Raw genomic sequence first — 13,840 nt, 5'->3', positions numbered from 1 at the left:
CCTGCTATCCCCGTAAAATCCTATGCTGGAAACTTACCCAAATGCCCCAAGTGCCCCTTCCATCATAACGGCCCCTGCTGTGAATTGCACTGCACCAACTGTGATCGGAAGGGCCATACCGTCCGGTTTTGCAGGTCCCAACCCAAACCTATCTCCCAAGTCCCTAGCTCGGGAGTGAGCCAGGCCTGCTATGGCTGCAATGAAGTAGGCCATTTTAATAAAAATTGCCCGAAGGCTAGAAGTTCGGGAGGGACATGACGACTACTCGCTATTGGCCACAATGAAGCAGTAGCGGATCCCACAGTAGTCACGGGTACGTTCCTTCTCGACAAATCTTATGCTTGTATCTTATTCGATAGTGGCGCAGAAAGAAGTTTCATAAACCAAAACTTTAAACACTTATTAAAACAATCCCCTCAACTGTTAAAAGAAACATTCATCGTAGATATGGCTAACGGAAAGGCAGAGAGCTCAAACGAAATCTACCTAGGTTGCACCCACACGTTAGATGATCATTCATTCCCAATAGACCTCATACCCGTACCGATCAAGAGTTTCGATGTCATTGTGGGTATGGACTGGTTGAGTCTCCATCATGCCGATATACTATGCTTCGATAAAGCAATCCTTCTAAATCTACCAAACAACGAAACCCTGTTAATCTGCGGAGACAAACCCAGTACGAACCTTCGCATCATCTCGAGTATTCAAGCCCAGAAGTACCTATGTAACGAATATCGCGCATTTCTTGCACTCGTTGTCGACACGAGCCAGAAAACAAAATATCTAAAAGATTTCCCCATTGTATGCGACTTCCCCGACTTCTTTCCAAAGGAGCTCCCGGGTTTACCTCCCAAATGTCAAGTTGAGTTCAGGATCGATCTAATCCCAGGAGCTACCCTCGTAGCTAAATCGTCGTATCGTCTAGCGCCTGCTGAAATGCAAGAACTGTCCGACCAACTTAATGAGCTGCTCAGCAAAGGTTTTATAAGACCAAGTTTCTTACCCTGAGGAGCACCGATCTTATTTGTAAAGAAGAAGGACGGATCATTCCGTATGTGTATCGATTACAAAGAACTCAACAAACTGACGGTCAAAAATCGCTACCCCCTTCCCCGTATAGACGACCTATTCTACCAACTGCAAGGGGCTAGTTACTTCTCCAAGATTGATCTCAGATCCGGATATCATCAGTTACGAGTGCTCGAGGAGGATGTTCCGAAAACAGCATTCCGAACTCGTTACGGCCACTTCGAGTTCGTGGTAATGTCGTTCAGACTGACCAACACGCCCGCCGTATTCATGGATTTAATGAATAGGGTATGCCGCCCTTACTTGGATAAATTTGTCATCTTCTTCATTGATGACATACTCATCTACTCTCGAAGTGAGGAGGAACATTGCGATCATCTACGACGATTCCTAGAAACCCTACGATCGGAAAAGCTATATGCGAAGTTCTCGAAGTGCGAATTTTGGATCCGAAGAGTCGAATTCCTAGGACACATGGTTAGCGAGGAAGGAATCCACGTGGACCCATCCAAGATTAAGGCTATCGAGAACTGGTCAGCATCGAAGACGCCTACAGAAACTCGTCAATTTCTAGGCCTCGCTGGCTACTACCGCAGGTTCATTCAGAACTTCTCACGGATTGCGAAACCCCTTACCACATTGACTCAAAAAGGCTTGACGTTTGACTGGGGAGAGAAACAGGAGAATGCATTCCAAAACCTGAAACGAGCCCTATGCACCGCACCAATACTATCCCTCCCCAAAGGAACAGAAGATTTTGTGGTATACTGCGATGCATCGAATCAGGGGCTTGGTTGTGTCCTGATGCAGCGAGGAAAGGTCATCGCCTACGCCTCCAGACAGTTGAAGACACATGAAGTCAACTACAGCACACATGATCTCGAATTAGGAGCGTTTGTGTTCGCCCTAAAGATCTGGAGACACTACCTATAAGGCACAAAGAGCACGATATACACTGACCACAAGAGCCTCCAACACATCTTCAACCAGAAAGAGCTCAACATGAGACAACGACGATGGGTCGAGCTACTAAATGACTACGAATGCAAAATTCGTTATCATCCGGTTAAAGCCAATGTAGTAGCAGACGCCCTAAGCCGGAAAGAATATTCTGGTTGGAGAGTCAAGTCATTAACAATGACTATCCATTCGCAGCTACCCGCACAAATTAAAGAAGCTCAGCTAGAAGCTTTGAAACCTGAGAATGTGTCGGGAGAGTCCCTGCGAGGAATGGATAAGAACTTGGAGGCCAAGGGTGACGGAGCCTTATATTTCATGGACCGAATCTGGACACCGCGACACGGTGGCTTTAGAGAACTGGTCATGAAGGAAGCCCACTGCAATCGGTATTCCGTTCACCCAGGTTCAGCTAAGATGTATCTGGATCTTAAAAAGTCATACTGGTGGCCTAACATGAAGGCGTAAATTGCTACCTTCGTGAGTAAATGCCTCACTTGCGCCAAGGTCAAGGTCGAATACTAGAAGCCATCCGGTCTATTAGAGCAACCAGAAATACCTGAATGGAAATGGGAGCGGATCACTATGGACTTCATCACTAAATTACCCAAATCTCCGAGTGGGTACGATACCATTTGGGTAATTGTCGACCGTTTGACAAAATCCGCCCACTTCCTTCTGATCAAGGAATCATTTAAAATGGGAAGACTCACGCGAATCTACATCCAAGAGATAGTTCGATTGCATGGTGTGCCTGTGTCCATTATCTCCGATCGAGATAGCAGGTTTACCTCCAGATTTTGGCAATCCTTACAAAAGGCTCTTGGAACTAAACTAGACATGAGCACAGCCTACCATCCGCAGACTGACGGACAAAGTGAGAGGACCATCCAAACCTTAGAAGATATGCTGCGAGCCTGTGTGATCGACTTTGGTAAAGCGTGGGATACACACTTACCCCTTGTGGAGTTTTCCTACAACAATAGTTATCGTACGAGCATCAAGGCAGCTCCATTTGAAGCCCTCTACGGCCGGAAGTGCAGATCTCCTTTGTGCTGGGCTGAGGTGGGTGACACCCAGTTAGCTAAAGGGCGTGTTCCCGATAGCGCTCTCTTGGGTCCGGAGATTATTCGAGAAACAACCGAGAAGATCGTGCAGATACGAGAGCGACTAAAGGCCGCTAGGGATCGACAGAAAAGCTATGCAGACAAACGAAGAAAACCCTTGGAATTCCAGGTGGGAGACCGAGTCCTATTAAAATTCTCTCCCTAGAAGGGCACGATACGCTTTGGAAAGCATGGAAAGCTGAATCCAAGGTACATAGGGCCTTTCGAGATTCTCGCTAGAATCGGTCCTGTGGCCTACAAGCTTAACCTACCCCACGAACTCAGTAACATACACCCTACCTTCCACGTCTCGAACTTGAAGAAGTGCCTATCCGACGAGACCCTCGTAATCCCACTCGACGAGATTGAGATCAACGAGAACCTCAACTTCGTGGAAGAACCCGTGGAAATTATGGACCGAGAAGTCAAGTGTACGAAGCAAAGCCGCATCCCAATTGTAAAGGTTCGTTGGAACGCCAAGCAAGGACCGGAGTTCACTTGGGAACGCGAGGATAAAATGAGACTCAAATATCCTCAACTCTTTGCTTAATTGTATTGTAATAATTCAGCTACTTAAATTTTAAATTTCGGGACGAAATTTCCTCTAACGGGGGGATGATGTGACAACCTGAAATTTATTCCATCGTTGTAACCCAATTTTCACTAATAAAATAAATTATATTTTTATTTAATTTTTGGGGTTGATCAAATAAAATAATGTTTTATTTTATATTCTTATTTATTGAAATAAATAAAACGTGGGAAAATATCTTAAGCTTGTTTGAGAAAAATCTAGTTTACAACTTAAGTCGGGTTACGACAGTTTAATCGGGTAGAAATACACCAGGCACATTACCCGAGCCCTATATAAGGGTAAGTGGAAACTCATTTTGACTTTTTACCACTCTAAGCACTCTCTCTCTCTACTCTCTCTCTCCCCAAGGCCGATTTTATCCCAAAAACCGCAAGTTTCCGCCTCCAAAACGTAAGTTCTCTCATCCTAGCTTGTTCTAAACATCCTTGCATGTAATTATAGCTTGAAAATCATCCAAAAAGGGCATGAAGAAGGAGTTTACAGCCCAAGAACACTCTTAGGCCGTAAACCCCTAAAAAGATGCCAAACATGCCCTAAATCTCTCCTTTAGCCTTAGAAACTAGTTTAGGATTAAACCTTGAAGTGTTTGAGTCATGAATCATCAAGTTTGGGGGCTTGAAAGAGGGTTTACGGCCCAAGAGCATCCTTAGGCCGTAAACTCCCTCTAATCATGCAAATCAAGCCTCAAAACCCTTCCAAACCACATTTGGAGCTTAGATATGACTTAGGGACTTACAATTTCGGACTTGGAACACCTAAACCTTATCATTTGAAGGGTAAACAAGAGTTTACGGCCCAAGCACAAGCTTAGACCGTAAACCCCATGTCATAGGCCGTAAACCCCTCAAGGAGTGGTTCTTAGGCCGTAAACTCCTATAAGGAGGCCAATTTGTGCCCTAACACCCTTCCTTGACTTGTTCCTTGCACTAAAAACCCTTGAAATTGATCTAGGACCATCAAAACCCATTAAGAATTGTTACATAAGATTTTATGGCCGTAAACTCTTAGTTTACTGCGGTAAACTCCTTAAATGGTCCTTATGTTGTTCAAACTCCATTCCTATTCTTTAAAACTAGGTTTAGCACCACCCTCAAGAATTTCAAGACCATTAAGCATCCTAGAACACCCCACCGTGAGTTTACGGCCGTAAATTCATGGGGAGTTGGTCATATGGGCCGACAAATCCATTAGGAGCTTACTCTTGAAGAGTAAACCCCATATTCGAGTCATACACACCCTTAGATGTTACCCGGGTCACCTCTAGCACTTAACCAAAGCATTTTCTTCACATTAGGAAGTCTATATGTATTAAATTAGTATTTCAATCACTAATTTTATATAAAAAAAATGTCTTCATACGTAACTAGGTTCATAAAGCGTGTCCAAGTCTTCACTTGACACCAAACACTCAACCGAGACTCCCGTTCGATCAACTCGCTTCAGGTGAGTTCATACCCCTAAATGAACCTTTCAAATGTTTTTACAATGTTTTATGGGGGGGGGGGGGAATACAAGTTGAATATTACAATTTATAGTATCAATCACATGTGATTTATCACTTGTCATCAAAAAGGATTTTCTATGTTTTAAATTGTCTTGTAATCAAAACTGTTTTTAAGTAATACTCAAATGCATTTCATGTTAATTATTATTAAACTATTATCAAATTATTGTTAAATCTCTTTTCTTATAAAAATTATATCTACATAATTATATTTATATAAGTAAGACTTCGATGACTTAGGACTGACAGCTAGCCTTATTACCTGTTCTTGTTTGATTGGGGTCTTAGGGTATACCGTTGTCTGTCCGACTGTCGTTGAATTCTTAATTATATATCATATATACTTGTGATATATATGAAAGTCTCTACTTAATTCAAATTCCTCTATAAATCAGAGGACTGTAACTCTATACCCTAGTTAACTAGAATAGGTATAGTTAAGACTACCGCTTATCACCACTATCTTCATGAGGTTCACTATAGTTACTATTACTATGGAATAACACACGTAAAAAGGGAATACTTTATACCATATAACCTAAAACTCACTACGCTATAATGTAACATATTACACTAATCCAGAATACAATACTCTATTTCTCTATACGACGCTCCCAGAAGGAAAGCAACCACTACCGGTATAGATCTATACAGAACGGACACTATTACATCCCAACTGCGATTTGTAGTCCGAGCCGGCTAGGCCCAGGGATGGTGAACACTACTACTCTACGAATGACCGGGAGGGTCATTGGACACTCTATTATCACTATAACTGGATACATATGAAATCACATCTATATCCAAATTAATACACTATGAACTAAAGACTAAACTAACATCCCGGAATAAACATTTCATATCTACACTATAAGAATTAAACTTACAAATTCATTAAGATGGAAAATACAGGATTTTCTGGGGATTTCACTATTTTCAAAAGCGTTAATTACAGCTTTTCTTTACATATTTGTAAATACTTTTATACAAGCAACGACACTAAACTCTTATGAACTCACCAGCTTTATGCTGATACTCGTTTTCAAATTTACTTGTATTCTCATGTCAAAAATAGACAGGTACTGGTGCAGCCCTTTTGAGAAGATGGAGCATATACAAGACTCATCTTTATTTTTGTTTATACTTTTGGTGTCTAACAATTGTACAGAACACGTTTCTAATTACATTTACAATATTAATGTAATGGTTGTTGTCACTTGTGTTTACTATTATGCATTGTTATGATACTATACATGACGTCTTCCACCCCAGAACGTATTCCACCATTCTCGGTTTTGGGGTGTGACACATAGGCCCAGTTTCATCCAATCTCTCCAATCCCACTAATGGCTTGTTTTTGTAAATTGGGCCCAACTCCTTAAATGAGACTTCCCTTAAGTCCAAACATTCCCTTGGCCTATTAACTGACTTCTGAGGGCCTATTATGGCCCAATAACTGCTAAGTCCAAAGATTGGCCCAAACCAAGGCCCAAATGTCACAAAGCCCAAATCCTGAGAGTACGTTAGGCGTACTCCTTTGTACGCTAAGCGTACTGCTGCATGGCTTGTATGTTGCGCGTACTGGCTTGTACGTCCAACATACTACCCTGTTAAGCCATCTACTTCAAAAATGATTATTCCATTAAGACCTTAAGCCCATATTACAAATCTGAGTCCCTTAGCATGTCTTAACTCATAAAGTCAACTACTTGGTGGCTTGCAACTCACCAAATGAACCCAAACATGGAATATAGAAACTAACTTCCATGGATATGACTAGATCTCATGCATGGTCACAAAAGAGCCTTAAAGATCGAAACTTTTTTTTTGGAAAGACGTTAAAGATCGAAACTTTACTGACATAGGGACACATTTAGCACTAAGGGTGGCAATCCTAATTCTAGAAACGAAGTGGAGTCATACAAATCCATTCTTGGGGCCTAAGGAGATCCAAAACTCCATTAACACAGTTCTAAGCATTCATGACGCAAGTTGAAAACTTTATACCTCCAATGAGTGCCAAATTGTGAGGTAATCTTAGATCCTTGAGCTCAAGATACTCAAGTTCTTCTTCTCCAACTTATTCCTTCTTCTTATAAGCTCCAAATCACAAAAGTAAGCTTTACAAGGCAAAAACTGATGGGTTTTGAGCATTCTAACACTTCCTAAGTGTACATGCAACCCTAATAACCTTGGATCTATGTTTGTCTAATTATCATGCAAAGTTGAATTCCAAGGTTATATTCCTATCTAGCATACATGGGGAACAATTTTAACTTGAATCATAGATAGAATAACTTACCTTGTTGTTGCTTGTGTTCCTTGAAACCTTGTGAGCCTAGCACCCCAAGTGTGATGCCTCAAATGCTTCACACAACACCAAATGCTCTTGAAAGACTCTTGAGATAACACACACTTCTCAAAATCGGCCAAGCCCTCTTGTTTCCTATGTCTAGCCGTTTTTGGTGGAGAATGGGATCCTTATATAGTGTTGACACATCTAGGGTTACACCATGTAAACCCTAATGTGTCATGACTCTTCATTTCCATGACCCATGGGTTTGTAACTCCCATGGAGCATCCATGGAGCATCCTATGGGTAGAACCCAACTTGATAACCCATGGAGCCTCTTAGCCCACTATACAAGATATGGATGAACCCATATATTTAATTAGTTAACCTTTGATCACTTAATTAATTCCAAATTAATTCTTGATCAAACTAATCAAATAATATTATTAATATATTAGAACTTATAATATATTAATAATCTCCAAGTGTTATTTCTCTCATTTAGTCTAACCAATTGCATGGTGCCATGCAACCCAAATGGACCATGCCGGGTCGGGTCAAGTACAAGCCCGAAATAGTTATGGACTTAGACACCTTATCCAACAGTCTCCCACTTGGATAAGTCTAATAACTATATCTCTAGTACTTCAGGAACCGACCGGCAATCGTAGCTCTTTCAAGGTCTCTCGGAACTGAGAAGATGATAGTACGCCATTTAAGATAAGTGATCATATAATCCTCCGTTCTAGATATCAGCCGGACAAATACATGGAACAATGTCTTACTTATTGTCCAGCAGTTGTTTCCCGATTTCCGATTTGTTTGACATAGAACTTAATTGAACACATCAACTTAGTTCTGACCGGGCCCGGTACATGGGTCAAAACAAAATCATCGAGGGGCCCAGATATCAGCTTCTAATCCAAGAAGGAACAGATAAACTTCGACTCATATGTTTGTTCTACCACTCATTGAATTACACACAAAAGTACGTTTTATAACATCGAGTTACCAATGCGGTTTCGTACAGTCAATGCATAACCAACTTGTAAGTAACAAATCATATCTCTAGGTTTGAAGACTTATATGATATTACCGTCTCACGATCACTCGAGATAGAATTCCATGAAGTGATTCCAGTGAGCGTGGGTTGAGTCCAATGCTCAGAACTTATGAGCACTCATGATTGTTGTAGCCTTGTCCAACACCTTAGACCTCTACAACCCATCATGACAGTCTTGATTCATACCTACTTCCGACATATGACCGACTGTGGAGGTTTGAATAATATGTTACACCAAACAAAATTATTCTGGAAGTCAAAACATGCAAAAGAAATATAGTAAACGATTGACAAGAGATAGCAACACTTTACTTATAAATAAAACACCTTTTATTCATCATCAAATGTCAATTACACTTTACAAATTTCTGGGTTATCTAACTACTAAAACTTATATCATCCTTCAGCCCTATGCTCCGAGCATGCTGGAGATGCTTAACCCTACTCAGTCCCTTCGTGAGGGGATCTGCTGGGTTCTCATCCGATGATACCCTCTTTGCCACGAGGAGTCCTTCTTCGATCCGATGTCTAATGAAATGGTATTTTCTGTCGATGTGTCTGGATCTCCCATGATCCCTTGGTTCCTTGGCTAAGGCAACAGCACTTTCACTATCACAGAAAATTTCCATTGGCTCTTTAATAGCTGGTACAACTCCAAGGTCTCCAATGAAGTTCTTCAGCCATATCGCCTCCTTTGCTGCTTCACTAGCTGCAATATACTCTGATTCACAAGTAGAATCAGCCACTGTCTCTTGCTTGGAACTCTTCCAAGAAATTGCTCCTCCGTTTAGGGTAAAGACCCAGCCCGACTGAGAGCGGAAATTATCCCTATCAGTCTGGAAACTAGCATCACTATACCCAACAACTCTCAAGTCATCACTCCCACCGAGGGTAAGGACCCAGTCCTTAGTCCTCCGTAGGTACTTGAGGATATTCTTTACCGCAGTCCAGTGTGCCTTGCCAGGGTTCGCCTGATACCTGCTAACCATGCTCAAGGCAAAAGCTACATCGGGTCGAGTACACGTCATAGCATACATGATCGATCCTACAGCCGAAGCGTAAGGTGTTCGACTCATTTCTGCTATCTCAGCCTCAGTGCTAGGGCTTTGTGTCTTACTCAATCTGGTGTTACTCTGGATGGGTAACTCTCCTTTCTTGGAATCCTGCATGCTGAATCGCTTCAGCACTCTATCCAAGTAGGTACTCTGACTAAGTCCAATTAGTCTTTTACTCCGATCTCTCAAAATTCTTATCCCTAGAATATAGGCAGCTTCACCAAGGTCCTTCATAGCGAAACACTTCCCAAGCCAGGACTTTACTTCCTGCAGGGTTGGAATGTCGTTTCCTATGAGTAGTATGTCATCCACATACAATACCAAGAAGCTAACTATACTCCCACTAGCCTTGACATACACACAAGATTCATCTTCACTCCTAGAAAAGCCAAATTCCTTGACCTTTTCATCAAAGCAAAGATTCCATCTGCGAGGTGCTTGCTTCAACCCATAAATGGATTTCTCAAGCTTACACACTCTATTAGGGTACTCATTGCTGACAAAACCCTCTGGCTGACTCATGTAAACATCTTCAGCCAGCTTCCCATTAAGGAAAGCGGTTTTGACATCCATCTGCCATATTTCATAATCATGAAACGCAGCTATGGCTAACAGAACCCTAATAGACTTAATCTTGGCTACTGGAGAAAAGGTCTCATCATAGTCCACTCCAGGAATTTGAGAGAAGCCCTTCGCAACCAGTCTAGCCTTATAAGTGTGTACTTTACCATCCATGTCGGTCTTCTTCTTGAAGACCCATTTGCACCCTACTGTCTTACGACCTGGTACATTCTCAACCAAGTTCCAAACTTGATTGTCATACATGGATTGTATCTCGCTATCCATAGCCTCTTTCCATTTAGCAGACTCGGGGCCTGCCATGGCTTCCTCGTAGCTGTTAGGGTCATCTTGACTTACTAGTGTTTCATCACTAATAAGTGTCTCACCTTCTGCAGTAATATGGAATCCATAGTAATGCTCAGGTGCACTCCTAACTCTCGTGGAACGTCTCAGAGGTACAGATTTGTCAATTTGCTCAACAGGAGTTTCCTCCTCAAGTTGAGGGCTAGAGTTTGAAGTTCCTTCACCGCTTGATTCTTGAATTTCTTCAAGATCAATTTGCCTCCCACTGTCTCCTTGGCTTATAAACTCTCTTTCTCGAAAGACTCCTCTTCTTGCTACAAAGACCACATTGTCACTAGGTCTGTAGAAGAGGTAACCAAAGGAATGCTGTGGGTAACCGATGAAAATACACCTCTCGCTTCGAGGTTCGAGCTTATCATGAGTCTCGCGTCTCACGAAAGCCTCGCAACCCCAAATCTTGATGTGGTCTAGTTTAGGTACTTTACCAGTCCACATCTCGTGAGGAGTTTTGGCAACTTTCTTTGTAGGGACTAGATTGAGGATATGGGCGGCAGTCTCTAAGGCATACCCCCAGAATGAGATTGGTAGCGTAGCTCGACTCATCATGGAACGAACCATATCTAACAAGGTTCGATTACGCCTTTCAGCCACACCATTCAACTGTGGTGTCCTGGGAGGTGTCAATTGTGAGACTATCCCACATTCCCTTAGATAGTCGAGGAACTCTGAACTAAGATACTCACCACCACGATCGGATCGAAGCATCTTAATGTTCCTGCCCAATTGATTCTCGACTTCCTGTTTAAATTCCTTAAACCTCTCGAAAGTCTCTGACTTATGCTTGATCAAGTAGACATATCCATATCTACTATAATCATCAGTAAAAGTCAAATAATAACGATTAGCATCCCTTGTGGCATGTTTGAATGGTCCACACACATCCGTGTGTATAAGGTCCAACAAACCTTCACCCCTCTCACACGAACCTGTGAAGGGTGACTTTGTCATTTTTCCAAGTAAGCATGATTCGCAACTATCATCTGACTTTAGGTCAAACGACTCCAAGACTCCATCCTTTTGGAGTTGGCCTATGCGTTTCTTGCTTATATGTCCAAGACGACAATGCCATAAAGATGCTTTATCCAAGTTATTATTAGTAGAATCAATACACAAAACATTATTTCCCAAGTTATCTATAACAGATACAGCTTCATACACACCATCACAAGGTAATGCTTTAAAATAAAAGACATTATTATAGAACACATCTATAGAACCAACTTCATTATTAAATGAAAAGGTAAACCCTTGTTTGTACAAAGCATGAAAGGAAATAATATTTCTTGCCATTCCTGGCGAATAACAACACTTATTCAAATCTAAACTAAACCCACTACTTAGCGATAAAGTATAAACTCCAATCTTGGTAACAGGTATAGCTTTCCTATTCCCCATGATCAAGTTTATCCTTCCTTGCTTCACATCCTCACTTCTTCTTAGTCCCTGCAAGTCACAACAAATGTGAATACCACAACCGGTATCAAGGACCCAAGAATTAGAATGGGGTGAGTTATTAGAAATGATAGTGTAAATACCTGCATGGTTGGGTTTAACTTTCCCATCCTTCACATCTTGCTGGTATTTTGGGCAGTTCCGCTTCCAATGAGCTTTTTCATGGCAATAGAAGCATTCAGCCTCTTTTGGGTCAGAAGAAGGAGTAACGAAACCTCTCTTGGTTCTACTTGAAGAAGAGCCATCAAGGGTCCGAACCTTGGTACCCTTAGAAGAGCTCTTTCTCTTCCTCCCTCGACTTTTCCCGATTGCCAAAACCGGAGTAGAGTTTTGAGTAGGAGTGATAGCAACCAACTTCCCCTTAAGACCTGTTTCTGCGGTCTTGAGAAGTCCCTGAAGTTTGCTGAGAGTGACTTCTTCCTTGTTCATGTGATATGTCATGCGGAATTGATCATAGCACGATGGTAAGGAATGCAAAATAATATCTATTGCAAGATCCTCCGGGAAGTTCACATTAAGAGCAAACGATCCACATACCTTTGCATTTTCTGCATGTGGCTCGTGACGGATTCCCCGTCCTTCATCATGGTTGTTATCATGGAGCAGATGATTTCATACCTCTCTTGTCTTGCACTTTGATGGTATCTTTCCATCAAATCTTGGTGCATGTCATAAGGGTAGAAATCCTCATAAGACTTTTGGAGTTCCGCTGTCATCGTGGCCGTCATGATGCAAGCCACTTTCGTAGCATCCCTTTCATGTGCCCGAAATTCAGCGATCTCCTGAGGAGTTGCAGTGGACTCATTAATCTCCTTAAGCTCCTTGTCAAGGACATATTCTTTGTCCTCGTAGCGGGTAATCATCCTGATGTTTCTGATCCACTCATTGAAGTTGGATCCATCAAAGGTGACTTTCCCACACAAGTTCATAAGGGAAAAGGAGCCGTTAGGATTAGAGCCAGAAGCATTGTGGAAAGACATCTGAAGGCAAGAGGACAAGATTAGTTTAGATATAAGAGAGTCCTTAATAAAACACCCAAATGTAATATTAAGGCTAGGATCCAATCACAATATAATATAACTTAGAAGAGGTATGCCGTAATCTAAGCTATATCATATTTGAAAGGTAGGTGAATGACGATTCACCAATTTCCACCACGAAAACCGCAATATCTTAGGTTTTTGAATGGTTCTTAGAAATTCCTAGATTCTTTGAGATTCAATGAACTTTTCAAAGGCATGTTTCAATCTCGAGTGTGCCCTCCAGGTTTTGTGACTGGGATACCGAGGATCACAAAACGAGGTGTGAAGTAACCATGCAAATCACTTGGTACCCTTAAAGTTTATCACTCAATCGATGTGCCGGTTAACCACACACGCTCCACCGATACTATAATAAACCCTAAGTCACCCTTTACCTACCTTGTTAAGTCCAAGTTAGTGTGCCGGTTAACCACACACGCTCCACCAACGACTTAATCAAAGTGTAAAGTGTAATTTCATGGAATAGCACCTTATTCACATTTTTCCTAAAGTAACTAAGATTGGGAATTTAATAAAACATTTAGTTACTTTATAATATTCATCATACTTTGAATGAGAATTAATAAGTCCTTGTCTTACCCGTTCGGCTAACGACCCTCCACCGATCAAGCAAGCGGTGGGTGAGAGTGGACACCCATTAAGTCACCATTTTATAGGCAACAACCTTATACCCACCTTATAGACCGGCTTCGTGAATGAGGCGTACTAGCGGTAAGACGACTTTGTTCTTATACATATATATATATAATTATTAAATCATAATAATATAAGTATAAGGGTTGAATTTTAACTTTTAAAATTCTAGGGGTTGGAACT

The sequence above is a fragment of the Lactuca sativa genome, chromosome 3 (genome assembly GCF_002870075.4).
Source record: "Lactuca sativa cultivar Salinas chromosome 3, Lsat_Salinas_v11, whole genome shotgun sequence".
NCBI classification, from domain to species: domain Eukaryota; kingdom Viridiplantae; phylum Streptophyta; class Magnoliopsida; order Asterales; family Asteraceae; genus Lactuca; species Lactuca sativa.
The sequence above is the reverse complement of the archived record's forward strand: the minus strand, read 5'-3'. Positions refer to the sequence as shown.